At 33.8% G+C, this 15,675-nt stretch overlaps 1 protein-coding gene across 1 annotated transcript in view; it reads left to right on the top strand.

Moving 5' to 3' along the window:
• The window catches only part of ADGRL3 (adhesion G protein-coupled receptor L3), a 690,326-nt gene that overhangs the window by 53,819 nt on the left and 620,832 nt on the right, over positions 1 to 15,675 (top strand). The window contains exon 3 of the mRNA XM_042936279.1: positions 1,287 to 1,355. The gene's annotated coding sequence lies outside the window, so the exon portion shown is untranslated. The remainder of the gene's footprint in view (positions 1 to 1,286; positions 1,356 to 15,675) is intronic.

The following is a 15,675-nucleotide window of genomic DNA, read 5'->3' as shown; positions in this document are numbered from 1 at the left end:
TAATAATAAAAGGAATAGAAATATTATGGTGATTTAAAGAAAAATAAAGACTAAAAAAATCCCTTTAAACCTACCACTTAAGTCTTATTTTTTTGTTTATTCCTTTCTACTTTTAAAATCTGAATTTGTTTAAATTATTATAATCACAGTATCTGTGTATATACATAAATTCACAGAGCATGTATTTGTATATACTGATTAAGTGGCAAGATACATGTCTCATTTTTTTTTCCACAGCATTTCTAACGATAAAAGTGATTAAATATATCCCAGGATCTTATTAAAAGTGTCTGTTGCAAAAAAACAACAAAAAAAAACAACCCAGAAAATTCTTAGAAATCATATAATTTATTTTATTTTTTATGGTCTTTTAAAAATTTTTAAAAAATGTTTATGTATTTTTGAGGGAGAGAGAAAGAGTGTGGGTGGGGGAGGGGCAGAGAGAGAGAGGGAGAAGCAGAATCTGAAGCAGGCTCCAGGCTCTGAGCTGTCAGCACAGAGCCCAACACAGGACTCAAATCACAAACCGTGATATCATGGCGTGAGCTTAAGTTGGATGCTCAACCAACTGAGCCACCCAGGCGCCCCTTTTATGATCATTTTTTTAAAATTTTATTTAAATTTTAGTTAGGTAATGTACAGGGCACTATTGATTTCAGGAGTAGAATTTAATGATTCATCACTTACATACAACACCCAGTGCCCATTACAAGTGCCCATCACCCATCTAGTACATCGCCCACCTGACTCCCTCCATCAAACCTCAGTTTCTTCTCTGTCCTTAAGAGTCTCTTGTGGTTTGTTTCCTCTCTCCTCTTTCCCCCCACTCTTTTTTCCCATATGTTCATCTGTTTTGTTTCTTAAATTCCACATGAGTGAAATCATATGATATTTGTCTTTCTCTGATTGACTTATTTTGCTTATCTTAATTGATTATAGCTCCATGCACGTTTTTGCAAATGGCAAGAAGAAATCAGAGAACTTATTACAAAATCTTACATCTTCTTTTAATTAGGAAAATGTTTAAATTCCAATACCTACCAGAGTCATTAATTATTCCCAATGTACATTACAGCAGATTAGGTGGTTGAGGAAGATCTGTCACAGGTGAATTGAATTTCATTTTTATACCATGGCTCTGCTGCTATACCCCAAACATTGTGGGGAAAAAATATAGTTGACCAACAATAAGAAATACATAAGTATACTCAAATAGTCCTACAAAAGTAACCATAAAGTAGTACATTCTTGTCTAATCGTGTAATGTATTTTTTTTTTTTTTACAGGAATGTTTAAATGTTCAGTAAATTGGAGGAAAAGAACATGGACTTTTAGCTACTGAAGAGAAAATTAAGGTAACTATTAGATTATTTTTTGCCAATCATAATTGTTAGTCATTTCAGTGTATTTCAGTGAATGTTTACATTCAAGTTAATGTATGTTTTTATGAGGTTCATATTAAAAACTGTTTAATGAGCTACTTAAATGGAACTTTATATATTTTGTGGAAAATAAATTGACATTTCATGTGGACAAATATGTAAGTAATGTAGTTCAAAATATTTGCCATTGTGAGGAAGTATACTCTAGCTCTATGAAAAATAAATGTGCTATTAAAAATAATTTGTTACATATATTAATAACATAAATGATTTGCATCTTATTTAGCAAATCATTTGAAGACAAATAGGCCTTTATATTTTTTTTCAATATATGAAATTTATTGTCAAATTGGTTTCCATACAACACCCAGTGCTCATCCCAAAAGGTGCCCTCCTCAATACCCATCACCCACCCTCCCCTCCCTCCCACCCCCCATCAACCCTCAGTTTGTTCTCAGTTTTTAAGAGTCTCTTATGCTTTGGCTGTCTCCCACTCTAACCTCTTTTTTCTTTTTCTTTCCCCTCCCCCATGGATTTCTGTTGAGTTTCTCAGGATCCACATAAGAGTGAAAACATATGGTATCTGTCTTTCTCTGTATCGCTTATTTCACTAAGCATAACACTCTCCAGTTCCATCCACGTTGCTACAGAGGGCCATATTTCATTCTTTCTCATTGCCACATAGTACTCCATTGTGTATAAACCACAATTTCTTTATCCATTCATCAGTTGATGGACATTTAGGCTCTTTCCATAATTTGGCTATTGTTGAGAGTGCTGCTATAAACATTGGGGTACAAGTGCCCCTATACATCAGTACTCCTGTATCCCTTGCGTAAATTCCTAGCAGTGCTATTGCGGGGTCATAGGGTAGGTCTATTTTTAATTTTTTGAGGAACCTCCACACTGTTTTCCAGAGTGGCTGCACCAATTTGCATTCCCACCAACAGTGCAAGAGGGTACCCGTTTCTCCACATCTTCGCCAGCATCTATAGTCTCCTGATTTGTTCATGTTGGCCACTCTGACTGGCATGAGGTGATATCTGAGTGTGGTTTTGATTTGTATTTCCTTGATGAGGAGTGACATTGAGCATCTTTTCATGTGCCTGTTGGCCATCCGGATGTCTTCTTTAGAGAAGTGTCTATTTGTGTTTTCTGTAGGCCTTGATATTAATCAACCAAGAGTAACATTGGAATTTCCTTTCTTCTTGAAGTTACCAAAGTACATTTCTGTAAGGTGACTTTGTAATACCTAGAATATAAATTATTATAAAAACACAACTTAAAAGTAGAAATACCAATTTTCTTACTCACATTAAATCATGTTCATTTTGAGTTGTTGATACAATTGGTTTGATTATAAATTATTAAAAATCTATTTTCAGAGATTCTGTAGTTTTTACTTTAAGAGTACTGAGTGTTTTAAGATATGATATTGTACTCACCATTGTAGACCTTAATTTTTCCAATTAGTATTCCTTCCTTTAGATATTCTTGCCTCAATTTCTTTGCCACAGATTTCTTCAGCATATATATTCACATAGGCAAACATCATTTTCTGTTTCCCACAGTAGTTATGATTGAATCTACTTTATTTGTATTTACTAGCTTATCTATACATTAACATATAAATTTTGCAGGCATTCTTTTACTATCTTGAATAGGAAATGTGGTTTGCTACTTAGTGAAATTAGCAAAAAACAGGCTGATTCAGTCATCTTTTTAAAAATTGAGCCATGCAAGACTTAGATGTGCTTGCTCTGGATATACTAAATTCTGGTGGGAAAGATAAGAAACTATGAGATTACTGTATTCATTTCACAAAAGTCCCTGACAAACTGTTAAGGAAACAAAGTTGGGAGCAAGTCACTTTTGCTGGAGGCCCTTGAAATCTTCATGGAAGTTATGAAGTCACTGAGGGGTTGTTGGAGCAGGAAAAGTGAGGTCATGCATTCCAAGCCAACAGAATAGCTTATGAAAGTGTACATAAAGGAGCAAGGCATGGCCAGTGAAAGACTAATGTTTCTAATGTTGCTGAAGGATTACTCACACAGTGGGACAATGTTAGGAGATGAGCAGGTTTGCCGGACTAGAGCTTAATTTTCCAGCTGAGGTGTCTCTAGAGTGCTTAAGGGTATTCTTAGGGTTGTGAGGAGAACGTTTCATAACCTCTTCTTGATACTTATTTTCATTAAGAAATGTAGGAAAGGGGCTCCTGGATGGTTCAGTTGGTTAAGCAACCAACTCCTGATTTCAGCTCAGGTCATGATCTCAAAGTTTTGGAAGTCTGAGCCCCATGTCAGGCTCTGCACTGACAGAATGGAGCCTGTTTGGGATTCTCTCTATCTTCCTCTCTCTCTGCCCCTCCCCCACTCCTACTCTCTCTTAAGCTCAAAAATAAATAAACTTTAAAAAAAGGTATAAGAAATAATTGAGACATTGTAATACTTAACATAATGACTGCTACAGGCACCCATATATGAAGTTTCTGGAAGATTCATAGGGATTTGTTACAGTGTTAATTGATTGACAGGGATTGCTTCATTGTTTTTTAATTGTGATATAATTTGCATCCCATAAATTCATTCTTTTAAAAGGTGTACAATTCAGCATTTTTTAGGAAATTCACGAAGATATGTAACTATCACGAGTATCTAATCCAGAATGTTTTTATCTTTCCTGAAAAACACTTTATAACCCATGAGCAGTTACTCACTGTTGCCTGCTTGCTGTGTCTCATGGCTACAGATTTACCATAAAAAATGGAATCATAAAATATGTGGCTTTTTGTATGTGCCCTCTTCATATAACATAATGTCAACTTTTACCGTTGTTATATAAATCAGAACACAATTTCATATCTGAATAATATTCCATTATTTGGGTATACCAGATTTTGTTCATCCATTTATTAGTTGTTAGACATTGTTTTGTTTTGTTTTTCCTATTTTTTGGCTATTATGAATAATGGCTGCTATGAATATACACAAGGTTTTATGTAGACATATGTGTTCATTTCTCTTGGATATATACTGGGGATGGAATTGCCGGGTCATGTGGTAACTGAGTGTTTTAACTTTTGAGGAACTTCCAAACTGCTTTCCAAAGGGGCTGCACCATTTTACATTTCCCACCAGTCATGTGTTCCAGTTTTACCATATCCTTGCCAAAAGTTATTGTTATTTTGATTATAGCCATCCTTACGGAAATCAGATGTTATCTCATGGGATTTTGATGGCAGTGATTGTTTCTAAGAATATGTTAGTGTACTGATTTGATATTATATGTGTTTGGATAAGTGTGTTAATTGAATTAATGTCAATCTTTAAAGTTTACTGTTTTTTGATAGAGAGTGTGTGTGCACACCTACATGTGGGAGAGGGACAGAGAGAGAGGGAGAAAGAATCCCAAGCAGGCTCTGCACAAATAGTGGGGCTTGATTCCACAACCGGTGAGATCATGACTTGAGCCTAAACACCAGAGTCAGACGCTTAAATGACTGAGCCACGCAGGCGCCTCAAATTAATGTTAATTTTTGACTACACAACTCATATTTAAACAGTTGATTTTACAGTGTTAAATACAAATTACAAAATACAAATTATAAATTGAAGACTATTTGATTAATACATGCCTGAGTAAACAACAACAACAACAAAAAACTGCACAGCTGATGTTTTCCCTCCTCCTATTATAGGATATTTTTCAGATTCATTATTTAATATAAACATTAATAATCTACTTAGATTTATTAAGGATAGTTTAAAACTTAAAATAATCAAGATAATCAAAATCAGATCATCATCATTATTATAACATAACTCAAAATAATCAAAACTATGAAATAGGGATTTGTCTCTTAGATCCTAAGTGATTAAACTTGTCTTAAGGACAAATTTTGTTTTGAGTATAAGTTATTGGTAGAGCACAGCAACGTTAATACGAGACTTAATGACATCTGAAGCACAGATAACCAGGTTTTTCAGCAATGTTTAAAGTCATGTTCAGTTTAATCATTTACAAAGTTTCACTGAACATTGATAAATGTTTAGATGCTTTATTTGAAATTCCTGTAGAGGATGAATCAAATCATTGGAAAAAGCCTAGAACTTCCTGCTGTGGTCAAAATGGCTGAAATCACACATGAAAAATTATATGGGAAAAATAAAAATATATTACATTCTCAGTAAATACTGTTGGAAGACAACATTACGCATACTGCTTTTGTCAAACAAATTATGTTGTATGAAAGATTCACCTTAAAGTATATATATTTCCATATCAATTTATGACCAATTTATGCCACTTTAGGATATTTGCTAAATGATTTTTAAAAATCAGGATTATTGATGTATAATTCATGTGTAGAAAAATTTCTATTTTCAATGTACAATTTTTCTGTTTTGATAAACGCGTAAAGCTGTGTTTATCTTGACACCAAAATCAAGATCAAGTACGTTTCTGTCATCCCTGGAAGTCTTCTTGTGCCCCTCTGTAGGTCCCACCTCCTACCACTATCAGCCCTGGGAACCTTTAGATTTATTCTTTTTTAGTAATGAAATAAAAAACCACTTGTGAGAGGAAGCAGAGCAAAGAGGTCAAAATTTGAAGAGAGACACTATGGATGACTTGGGAGGTATTACTTACTCTCTCTGTACTTCAGTTTCCTCATTGGTAATATGGGGTTAATAAAATCATGTACTACATGTCATTTAAAATAGAGCTAGGCATATCTAAGCACTTGCAAACACTAAGCGCTTGTAAAATAAACTACAGTTTTTTGAGCCTTGAAGGACATACTGGAAAGGTCAACAGTATGGCACCTCTCGGAATGGATTTAACCCCAAAGTGTCAAATTGAAGTTTTCAAAATAATAAACTAATTAAAAATAAGGACCGTTCAGAAACCTCACCCTCAGGAAACTTTTTTAAGTTTATTTATTTATTGTCAGACAGAGAGAGAGAGAGAGTGCATGCACAAGCCGGGAAGAGGCAAAGAGAAAATCCCAAGCAGCCTTCAACACTGTCCGTGCAGAGCTGGACATAAGGCTGGAACCCACGAACTATGCGATCATGACCTGAGCTGAAATCCAGGGTCAGATGCTCAACTGACTGAGCCAACCAGGCACTCCATCACTCTCAGGAAACTTTTGCTTAATAGCTCCATTCTTCCTGTTCCTTAGGCATAAATCCTTGGAGTGAATCTCAGATTTTCTTTTGTATGCATTGCACATCTATCAGCAGATACTGTCTGACTACTTCTGAACCTCTCCTTGGATATTACTTTGGTTCAGATCACAGTCCCCTCTTGCCTAAAGAATTACAACATCCTTCACTTTTCCTTGCTACATCATTTTCAGTGTTCAGAACTCAGAGCCCTGGTCTACCTTCAGTCTCCTCTGCATTCCAGCTACCCTGGCTTCATTACCATTTGTTGAACACACAGGCTATTCTACTTGGGAGACTTAGCATATTGCTTCCTCTGCCAGTTGTCATTCTCCCCGTGCTTATTTCCTAGGCTCTAACTATCCTCTATTAGGGCAGCCTTCCCTGAATATCCTGCTTTACGTTTCTCCAGATCACATATTACCACATGACAGAAAAGTTTATTTATTATCTCTTCCCATTAGTTAATATATTCTAAATATTTTCTCCTGAGAGCATCCTTTTAATTTCTATTTAAAAAAATTTTTTTAATGTTCATTTATTTTTGAGAGAGAGAGTGAGAGAGCATGGGGGAGGGACAGAGAGAGAGGGAGACAGAATCTGAAGCAGGCTCCAGGGTCTGAGCTGACATGCGGCTCTGGGCTCGAACTCACAAACCACGAGGCCGTGACCTGAGCTGAAGTTGGTCGCTTAACCGACTGAGCCACCCAGGCACCCCATTCTTAATTTCTGTTTTTAAGTGTCTTTTATATTGGGTAACTGGCCTTATTCGTGGATTTGGACATTAGAAAGGTAACTCGGGAGGCAATGTGGGTGACTGTGGCCATAGGCAGGAGGATTATGTGGGAAATACCAGGTGAGGCATAATGAAGACCTGGTTTAAGGCAACAACCCTGGGGATTGAGTAGTAGTAATATGTTTGAGACTATTTAGAAGGTAAGTTGGCAGGTCTTAATGACTGCATTTCAGTCGTGAGAGTTGAAGTCTCGGTGGGATGTTTCTCAAGTTTGAAATCGCAACCCCATGGCTTAATGGTGCCATATACTGAACTTTAGGGAGCAGAGTTCTTTGTGTTTTGTTTTGTTTTACAAAAATAATGTTCTTTTACAGAAATAATATCCAGAACTAGATGTTTATTTTTATCTCCAGATAGGAGTGATCTCTACTAATATAACACTTGAACTGAGGGTCATTAATTATTGTCTCATTTCTTTACCATTTGTTTATAGAAATTAAAAAAAAAAAAAGTTTTGGTGTGCCATGAGATTACATTTTCTAATTAATTTGAAAACCAGTCAGAAAGTGCAGGATGTAAGAACTGGCCATGGGCAGAGTAAAAACACATTAATTATTCAGATAGTCTTCCCTGCTTATTCCATTCTTGGAAATATAGTGGCTGTCAGAATCTGTCAGCTGTAGAGTTAGTGCCCTTCAGAATTTACATGCATAAATGGTGACCTTTGGAAATTTGCATAAAGATAAGTCTAGCATTCAAATGATAGCTGCCAGTCAGTTGAGCAAAGCAAAAGTTGTCAGCCACTGCTTAAACCACAGAATGGGCCATGAAGCAGTAGACAGCAAATGGATTATATATAAAACAACGGTAGTACTTTTTTCATCATAAATGAAAATAAAGCCTTTTTAATGGAGTTTTACAAAGACTAAATAAATTATAACCAAAAATTTAGTATCTTTGGATGAGTAGTTTTGGTAGCCGTAGCTTTATTCACTAAACATTTTTTTAAAACTTTTTATATTTTGAAATGACTAAACTTAAATTTTAATCATTTAAAATGTTAGATTTTATGTAGTAAAGTAGATGTATACTAATTACAGAAAATTTAGTAAATATGACAAAGAGAGAATATTAATACGATCCAAAACCTCACAGCCAGAGGAAGCCATGGTTTACATTTTAGTGTAAATTTTTAGTTGCCTTTTAAATAAACAAATATACATGCACATATATGAGGATACAAAAATGTTTAAGTAATTTTTGCTGTCATCATACTACATTTTACTTATAAGTACTACAGAGATACATGTTTATATAAATCTTTTTGTATATAAGTGATTGTTCCCTCAAATAGATTTTCAGTAGTAGAATTCTAGGTCCTAATGTATGACTCTTTTTTTAAAGCTTTTGGTAGGTATTGTTAAAATTGCTTTTCAACTTTTACTTTCATAAGATCTTAGTTTGCTTGTTGTTGTTTGTTTGCTAGTTTCCTCACCTTCCTTTAATCATTTTTAAATGTTATATTTTAAACGTCTGGTAAGAGCTTGCCATTTAGTAAATTAAAACGTATATGAGGCAGAAAAATAATTATGACTTAAAAATTCATTTTTTCTTTGATTATTGTTACAAATGTCAATTTCTGTATAAAATAACATGTCCTCACTTACCTCCCCAACAACCTACACAGAAAACACTTATATTTTAGAACGGTGTTGAATTCCTAAAACTAGTAGAAAAAAATAATAAAAACAGAATTTTAAAACTTTGAGCATTCAAGAAAATTATACATAAATTTTCTGATAAGAGGGACTGATGATCAGAGCAAACACAGTTCATTCTTCATCTCCTGTAATTTTTTTGTAGTATGTCTTTACCTGTTTTAAACACCGTGCCTTTTCCTGCTGTGGCAAACAAGGCAATGAACACCATAATTTTTGAAAATACCTGGACATGTCCTTTAACTCAATACTTTAAAGATAAAACTAAAAGACTAGTTGACAGTAAACAGTATTGATGGGTATACAGCTGTTTCCTTATATAGTTAACCTTGATATGGGTGATATATGGAAAGTACTAGTCCAGTCAAAACTCTAAGAGGATTGTGATGTTCACGTTCCATTATTTCTTATTTTTATGAGTAAATCCTGAATTAGCAGTGACCTAGACAGAATCCTGTGTCCTGAGTCTTATACTTGAACAGATCTTCATTTTAGACTGTTCACTACTGACTTTAATACATGGTGTATTAAATAAGATACAATAAAAAAGGTATTAAGATGATTCAAAAGAGATTGCTCATTTCTGCCTGAATCAGGGGTGCTATAAATATATATATTATATTGTATTTTTATTATTTTATTTTATATATTTATTATTATATTATATATAATATATAATAATATAAATATGTATATATATTTAACGTCTATTTATTTTTGAGAGAGGAAGAGAGAGTGTAAGCAGGGATGGGGCAGAGAGGGAGACACAGAATCCGAAGGAGGAAGCAGGCTCCAGGCTCTGAGCTGTCAGCACAGAGCCTGATGCATGGCTCAAACTCACCACTAGCTTATGACCTGAGCCAAACTCGGACATTTAACCAACTAAGACACCCAGGTGCCCCAGGGGTGCTATATTGAATAGAGAGAGATCTGCTCCGTGCTACTAATATTTATAGGTTGGAATTTTATGCCACAGCTAAAAGTGAAAAACACTTCATTATGGGCTATTGAATTTTTTTTGCAGAAGAATGATTTGTTGATGATTTTTAAAATTAGGTATATACCTTTATATTTTTGATTGAGTATATATGTTTAAAATTACCCATTGTAAATCTTTGAGGAATTTTAAAAAATGTATACACACATGCAGCTGTGACTGTTATTTGTCCCTGTATCTATCTCTGCTTATAGGTTTTTGTTTTTATTTTTTGTTTTTATTTATTTTTTTGTATGCAGTTCTTTGAGATTTAAGACTTGTGTAGAATTGTGTTTTCATCACTACAAGTATGGTACAAATAGTTTTATCACCTAAAAATTTCTTGTGCTGCCCCTTCTTAGTCATTCGCTGCCTCTGTCCGTTACCCATAGCAACCACTAATCTGTTCTTTATTCCATAGTACTTCAATCCATATTTTTAGCTTTTTCAGAATGTCATATAAATGAATCATACAGTGAGTAGTCTTTTGAGACCGACTTCTTTCACTTATCATAATGTCTTTGAGATTCATTCTTGTTTTTTGAATATATCAAGAATTCATTTCTTCTTTATGGCTGGGCAGTATTCTACTGAATGGTTGTCTCACAGTTCATTTATCTGTCCACCTGTTGAAGAACACTTGGGTTGTTTCAGTTTTTAGTGAAAATAATGCTAGTATAAACATTCATATGTTGTGTGTGTATGTGTGTACACAAATTTTCATTTCTCTAAGGTAAATACCTACGAATTGGATTGTTCGGTTACCTGGTAAGTGCATGTATATGCTTTTTAAATTATTTCTGTGTTTTATTTTGTCTTATTGGATTTTGTTCCTGTTTCTATCTTATTTCTATTTTAAGTGCAATTGTTATTACTTAAATCAGTGTTGTACAGAAACTTGTCTTCTTCAAGTGCTAAGTTATTAATTTTGTAACACTAGTCCGATTACGTCAAGACCTGTTTTTATTGGTCTCTGAATTTAAGTAGGAAAAATGATATACTCCAAATAGAAAATGCTACTTTTATGATTTTTCCTTCCATGATAATTTTTACTTTTCTTTAGGAGTATGTCTTGTTTTCTTTAGTAAATTATCCCTAAACACTAACCACAAAAAAATAAAGCTTGGGCGCCTGGGTGGCTCAGTCGGTTAAGCATCCGACTTTGGCTCAGGTCATGATATCACACTCTACGAGTTCGAGCCCCATATCGGGCCCTGTGCTGACAGCTCAGAGCCTGGAGCTTGCTTCAGATTCTGTGTCTCCCTCTCTCTGACCCTCCCCGTTCACGCTCTGCCTTTCTCTGTCTCAAAATAAACATTAAAAAATTTTTTTTTAAATCTTAAATATTTCTGCACTGGATGCAATATTCAGTTCTTTTATTCTAACTAAAGCTTATGTGCTTTTTACATAGAAAAGACCCTCACAAGAAAATGGTTTATAGTAAGTATTTAGAAATACTAAAAACTACATATGAATTTTCACATTGTATATTAAGGATAGGAACCAAGTAACCACTAAAAGTCATCACAAAAATTTTTAGTAATTATAGCAGACTGGATCAATATGTCAGAACACAGTTTCTATATGTATCCAGACCCCTTGAGTTACACACATTTTACAAATATGGTTCCTATTAGGAAGAACTCTGGATCAGGTTACCTTTACTGTAGGTCTGGTCTTGCCATTAACTTGCTATGAGACCCAGGGAACATCACATAATCTCTCTGGATTGTAGTATTCTCATTTGTCCAATTAGTGAGGGCAGCACTGGATTATCCATAAAGGACCTTCTTGCTTTAAAAAAAAATAGGATGCTGCAATTCTGTGATGGTCTTGGATCATTGAGTAGAAAAAGTAATTTTGTGTGTGTGTTTAATGTACTTTGTCATTTGGCAAGGATATGTACAATACATTTTTAAAAACTTTAAAAAATATGTACGATTTTGAAAAACAGTTTTGGTGTTTTGAAAAAATCAACCGACTATTCCAGAAAGTTTGAATATTATACAATTATTAATTTCCCTACTGATTTTTCAGAAGTTTAATAATATGAAAAACTCTGGATTTTCTTTTATGTTGAGTAAATATGAGTTAATGTATGTTCATGTTCCTAGTTTTTAGTATTACATGACTATTTTATTGGAACCGTATTTGAAATTTTTCCAGATTTAATTAGAACTCCCCTTAATTATGAAACTTAGGTTTCATAATAAATTCTCAGTTTTTCAGAGTAAATATGTATTTTCTGAAACAATTTAAAGCTTACACAAATAGGGGAGATTGATTAAAAACATCAACTTTGGTTGCATATGCATAATGCAGAATAACTACTACTTCACAAAGTAATATATTTCTGTTTGTTTGTTTGTTTGCTTGTTTATTTAAAGAAAGAGAGATGGAGAGAATGACCAGGGGAGGGGCAGAGAAAGAGGGGGACAGAGGATCTAAAGTGGGCTCTGTGCTGACAGCAGACAGCCTGATGCGGGGCTCAAATCCCTGAACTGTAGGTCATTACCTGAGCTGAAGTTGGCTGCTTAACCAACTGAACCACCCAGTTGCTCCTGAAGTGACATATTTCAAAGGCTAAGGAATGTCATAAATCCTTAAGAGGAATGAAGATTAAACCACGTTAGTTTTAATTTCTTTTTAAAGTCACTTATTTCATATATATTATATTAGTATCTGGTGTGTGTAAGACCTCTGCTGTGTTCTGGAGTGATAATGCTCTCCTAACTTAAAGGAAATAGGAAGTCTAGATGGGGATACAGAAACATGTACAAGTAGCTACATTACAATATCCCAAGTACTATAGTAGAAGCATGAGAAAAAGGAAGGAAGTACTGGTTGCATATGAGAAGGATTTTACTACTGGAGAACAGAGAATGGCCCCTCTAAGTGATGGTCATCACAAAACCAGAGTATTCATTAGGGAATAGGAAATATTGTGTTCTGGAGGAATATAATTTTTCAGAGTGATAGTGTTAGGTAGAGATACTTAAGAGGAAATTTAAGGACGTAGGAAGAGACCCTTTTTATATTATGTATTTACTAGAGATCTAATTTTAAAGTATTATTGTAATACTGTTGTTTGAAAGAACACGTGTCTTGGAAGTATGAGCGATGCATTAAAGGTAGGATAAAACAATCAGATAAAAAACATTGCAAGGGAGTACAAGTGCCAGCTGCAGTATTCTGCAAACTGTTGGCAAATAGCAGAGCTCTCAGCATTGATGAAAGTTCAATGATCAACTCCCTTCACTGCACTTTAACATAAGCCTTTGAAATATATATACCTTTAGAACTTATTTAACCCAAGGGGACCACATTTTTCCTTCTTTAAAACATAAATGTTATACTTAAATAAACCTTTCTTTTATATCTTTCCAATCCATCTAATATACAGTCTATGTATTTTTTCTTCCTGAGTCCTAAAATGTGTTAGTGGAAGAGAATTTAATTGCTTTTGCAAAAAGAAAGAAACAAATAAATTGGATTTCTTAGTTTGGCTTAGTGCTGCCTTCAATGTTCTGAGAACAATAATGCAATTAGCTAAAATGTTTATCCACAGAATTTAATTCCTGGGGAGTAACTTCTCAAATTGCCTCTTACAAGTGTAATGGAAGCAAGCAGTTGTTTTCTGGTTTTGTTGCCAAAAATTGTGAATGGCTAGATTTTTATAAAACTTGGTGGTGATGCATGTGTAATCATATAAAGTCTCCATTGTAAATTTGAAGAAACTGAATTTTGTAGACAATCACTTTTTGTTACATTGTGTCTCAGAGTTCCCAGCCATGAGTGAAGAAATCCTCAGTGTTATTAACTATTCTACACATTAAGTTTTTAATAGGTTTCTTTTTCATTTCAATTTAATTTCATCCCTGATTAAATGCACTGAATTAGCAATGGTTTTGGATTGTCAGTTTATGGATAATCTAGTGATAAGTTGTTGAAAATGAAAGTTTGACATTTATTCTGGGCATATATAAATATCCATAGAAAATAGATGCTTCTGATTACATTTATCGGTAAATATTTTAGCCGCAATTCCCTCTGATACCACCTTTGAAAAGCATTGCTAATAGGAAAAGAGCAGAGGAAGTGTATTATAAAACCTTTGCTGAGTATATAGCTTCTGAAAAATTATCCTTGGGCAAACGGCTATACAGATCATTCTAATAACTTTGCTTCACCGTACTGTGTTATTTCAGGTGCTTTCTAGCTTTACTGGACTATTTCTTAACCATGGGTAAAGCATACTAGTAGACAATAAATATAATAAAAATATGAAGATTATAATGGGCTATTAAATCCACTCAGCAAAATACCACAGCAAATTAAAGCTTTCATTGAAAAAAATAGCCAATTGCAACCCATTTGAAATAGATAAGAAAATGGTAAGATAGCAGATGTTTTGACTGGCACAGACTTCAGTAGAATGCCAGGCAATAAATTTAATACTGTAAAACACTTTGGAAAACATTGATATGGAGGAGAATAGCTCAACTGTTCGTTTAGAAAGAGTAACACTAATAGGTATTTTTATTCCATTTTCTGAGAGCGCACATTGTGCCAATGCTAAGACACAAATAGGGAATAATGAACTAATGGAGTCTCCACCAAACTGTATTCACCATAAATTGAAGACCACATGTGAATTGAGATCCATTTTTCAAATTGCGTTTACTATAGCTTGTTTTAGGTAAAAAGGAAAAAGCTTTATTTGTGAAGTTATCCCTAGATTGTGCATTTCACCCAAATAATTGACACATTCTCTGTACATACAAGGTATCCAGTAACAAAATTCTTTAAACTTTAGCTGTAGCAGAAAATGAACTTTAACAAAGTTTAAAATTAATAAAATAATATTACATTTTTCACATTATCTATAGTCATGTTTAATATATTTAAAATACAAATTCAATTATTAATGTTGGCCCATTTCTGCCATTAATGATGTTAAAGATTTTAATTTGCTCTCCTTGATAATGCCCTGGATCAACCAAACTTTGGTATTTTAAAACTTTTCTGTGAATATACTTATATCAAGTTATAATAAACACATCTGTCATGTCGATCTAGAAGGAAAGATTCTTGTTTTGACTTAGATTGGAAAACTATTGCCAATTTGATGGATTTGAACTGAGTTTTTGAGTATTTTATCATTCGAAGGGCTTTGATCTCTGAGAACAGGTAGTATGGGTAAAAATCAAGAGTAACCAGCACACTTTTGACTTTCCCAGTCACTGCCTTCTCTGTCACAACCAAATAACTCATCCAAGAGGAAAGCCTTTATTGTTGTTATATTAACATAAAATGTACTTACTGTAAATCCATGTACTTCCCATGAATAAATTCATGTACAAGTTGACCCCAATAACATACATTCGGATAGTGCTTTGACTTTTTTTTTTTAACTTCTCACATTCAAATTCTTAATCACTGGTTATCTGTTATGTCTTACGCAGTATGAAACATAAGTTCATGTAACTTATTTAATCATTTATTAAACTTTTGTAAGGAAGATATCATTACTATTACGAAGAGGAATGGAGATTTGATTTAGTAGAATAAAGATTTATATTTCATTAGTAGTTTTCAATATAATTGTTAAAATCATAAAACAATATATATCAATAATACAATTTCTAGTTCATTTTTATAAAAAAAGTCATCAAATCATTACATCATCACATAGTAA

The sequence above is a fragment of the Panthera leo genome, chromosome B1, assembly GCF_018350215.1.
Source record: "Panthera leo isolate Ple1 chromosome B1, P.leo_Ple1_pat1.1, whole genome shotgun sequence".
Taxonomy (NCBI): Eukaryota; Metazoa; Chordata; class Mammalia; order Carnivora; family Felidae; genus Panthera; species Panthera leo.
The sequence above is the reverse complement of the archived record's forward strand: the minus strand, read 5'-3'. Positions and strand labels throughout refer to the sequence as shown.